Genomic DNA, 3,534 nt, shown 5'->3' with positions numbered 1-3,534 from the left:
TCCAAGAATCCACCATTCTATCACTCTTCTCCAAACTCCCCTCTTTGAGAGGCAAGAGAGAGAAATGGCTAAGGACGCATCTTTGACTGTCTGGGTTCAAATCTCATGCTTCAGAACTTTGTAGCTGTGTGATCTGAGGCAAGCTCGCTGAACCTCAGTTTCCTTTACTGCAAAATAGGAATAATAATAGTAACTACCCATAAAGCCATGCTCAAGACTTAAATAAGTTGGGATAAGTGTAAAGTTCTTAGATCAGTGGCCACACCCCTTGGTTGGGAATCTTCCCAACATCTCTATGTAATTAGACTACTATTTGCCCCCCAAGTTTGTCGCAGAGAAAGGGAGGCCCTTGCCTGAGTTCGCACAGCTAGGAAGCAGGAGAGTCAGAATTTAGATGCAGATCTGCCTGGGCTTTTAACCACCTAGTCACAATAGTCCTTCGGGATGTTAGTATCAGCAGCAACGACATTTTCCGAATTAAGGAACAGGAGACTCAGAGAGGGTAAGGACATGCCCAAGTCACACAGCCTGTAAATGGCAGAGCCAGGTTTCAAAGCCAGGCTTGTGTGTGTCCAGTGCAGGCTGACTTTTGTCCCATGAGCCCCTCCATAAAGCTCTGGTGGGGCAGGAGGAGAAAGCAAGTTGAGAGCTGCCCTTGCCTCCAGCTCGGTCTGGGAGTCTTGTATCCCTGGTCCCAGCCCCTGCCCAGCCTAGGGTGACTGCTTCCCTAAAGTCTCTAGAGTGGGGGTACTGGGGTGGCACAGTTGATGGCAGAGGGTGCAGCCTCCCCCTGCACCGGCCTCTGATTGGGGCCCTGCAATCCCCCAGGATTTGGTGCTTGGAAGGCTGACGTTGTGTTGCTATGGCAATGGGTTTGGGGCGGTTGCCATAGCAGCAGAACTAGCCTGGGTTTAAAAATATCTAGGAGGAGGTTTGTGTTTGTGTGTGAGTGTGAGTGCGTGACCGACCGTGCTGTTGTGTGTGTCCAAATGGGAGGGCTTGGGGGGTGTGTGTGGAACTGGGGCTGCAGGCATGACTTGAGGGTGGGGGCTGAGCAGCACCCGGACTCCATGTGTGCCATGTGTGTTGCTGAGTGGCCTGCGAGGTCCCATGCATTTTGTGCATTAGTCTACGTGCGCCATGTATCTAAATGTGTGTGATTCCCCAATTAGTGTGGAAGACACAATTGAGTCTGTTTGTCAGTCTATATATCACGTCACTAACATGTATGCCTTATGTAACATAGGTTGTGTATGTCTTGTAGCTTTGATCCTGTACGTGTACCTTCTCATCATGTGTGTGGCCAAGTGTGGATTTGTTCTGGCTCTGAATAGGTGCACCTGGGACATACTCAGATATTAGATTATGTATCCATTTGTGCATAAGAACCTGTGGCGTGGCTTTGTGAATGTGCATAATGCATAACGCACATTCACATGAGTGAATGTGCGTTATGCATTATGGGTGTGTGTGTATGTGTGTGTATGCCTATTCCCTGTGAGTCTTCTTCATACATCAGAGTGTGCCTGTGTAAAATTGTTGAGTGTGCACTTGTGTGTCTGCAGGGGGGCCTGTGTGACTCTGTGTGTGTTGGGTGGAATTTCACACCTTACTCCACGGATGTTGGGATATATATACCTGTGTGGTGTGACTACATGTGACTCGAAGGTCTAAGGTGTGGATCTCTGCCTGACCCCAGTATCTCCCTGCATCCCTCTGCCTCTTCTCTGTCTCCATGGCAACCAGCTCCTCAGCTCCCTCCAAGAAGATGGAGGGGGAGGATCCGGACTGCAGTGGACCACAACCCCCTCCCATCCCCCTTGACTCTGGGGACAATGGGGGGAGGGGACAGATGGGCGGCCACCCCATCCACCCCAGGCCATCTGCTACCCTCCCCATCCTGGGGACCTGAGAGCGTGGCAAGGGAGGGACAGTAGTGGGATGGAGCAGAGGGAGGGGCCCCCCAGCTGCCACAATTACCCCCATCCAGGCCCCCTCTGAGCCTAATCTTGCCTCTGGCTGACCTAGGAAGGAAAAAGAATCCTTGGAGACCAGAAATCCAGGGAGAAGAAAATTCATGTATCAGACAAAATTAAATATTAGCAATGATCCATTCTAAGGAAGGGGCCCCTACTTCCAGTGACTTTGGGCTCTGAAATTAAGCTTGGCCTATGTTTGAATCCCAGTTTTCCCTCTGTCTACCTATACAACCTTGGACAAGCCACACTCCATATCCTGGGCCTCCATCTGTCATCTGAAAATCAGGTTTTCTTAATGACATGAATAGTAATACTTACTCTTTAAGGGCCAAGACTGTTTTGTCCCCTGTTGTATCCCAGTGCTTGGGACAGTGCCTGGCACTTTGTAGGTTCATAAGTGCCATTGACTGAATTGAGTGTCAGTTGGGTGCTAGGCTCAAGCACTACATTTTGTAAGTCAGGTGTTCATTGAACTCAATCCCCTAAGCCCTTGCAGTAACTCTGTGTCGATTCTTCAAGGGATAGATGAAAGATTTGAGGAGCAATTTCCCAGCTGTCGGGGGTGGGAGACATGTGAAGTGGGATTTCTTTTAGCAACCAAGTGATGTCAAGTGGCTGAGGCTCAGTTTCCTCATCTGTAAAACGGGGGTAACGGGAGTACCTCACAGAGTCGGTTGCTCTAGGAATTAAATGTGATAATGTTTGTGAAGTGCTTACTTATAAGCGGACCTGGCACATGGTAAGTACTTGTTCAATAAACGCTCATTACAGGCGAGGGTTGGGGAAGGTGTGGAGGAGCCCAGGGTCCGTATTGCAGCCTGGGGGAGCCTGGTCCCTCTCGTAGCTGCGGGGAGGGGCGTGGTCAACTCAGGGGGCGTGGTCCAGGATCCAAGGACAGGCCAATGGGGCGTCGAAGGGCGTGGCCCTGACCTGCATGGGCGTGACCTTGCGCGGGTGGGCGGGGCCAGGCCGCTGTGGGAGCCTCCGGGAAGAAGATGCTCGGGCCAGCAGCCACCGCCAGCCCAGCCACCGCTGCCGCCCGCGCTCGCCGCCCCCCGGGTCCCCACTAGCGGCCACCTCCGCCTCCCATCTCCGGCCCCGTTCCTCCGGCCCCCCGCCCCGGGCAGGGTCTGGGGGGCTAGGCCCTCTGCCCCGGGGAGCAAAGAAGGGGGTCCCGTCCCCCCCAGTGGCGCGGCCAGTCCCCGGCCTCCGTAATCTTGAGAGAGACCCCACCCCTCAGTTCTCTCTGGGCCCTATCCGAGACCCCCTTTTCCTTCCCGTCCCGCTCACATCCGCTCTCCAGGCTCTGTCAGCCCCCCAGAAGCAGCTCCCTCCCTCCTCCCCTCTCCGGGGTTCCCCCTCCCCCATCCCTCCGCCACCGCCCCCTCCCCCTCCCACATCCCCTTCCCTCCCCCTCCCTCTCCCCCGTCCCCCGCCCCCCCCCCCACCATGAGGATGATGGCCGCCGGCGCGGTGCACGGCCTCTTCACGGCCTCCGCGGCCCCGCAGCCGCCGCCGCCCCCGCCGCCGCCGCCGCCGCAACCCCAGCCTCCCC

Source organism: Eubalaena glacialis, chromosome 18, assembly GCF_028564815.1.
Source record: "Eubalaena glacialis isolate mEubGla1 chromosome 18, mEubGla1.1.hap2.+ XY, whole genome shotgun sequence".
Taxonomy (NCBI): domain Eukaryota; kingdom Metazoa; phylum Chordata; class Mammalia; order Artiodactyla; family Balaenidae; genus Eubalaena; species Eubalaena glacialis.
This window is presented reverse-complemented; position numbering follows the sequence as displayed.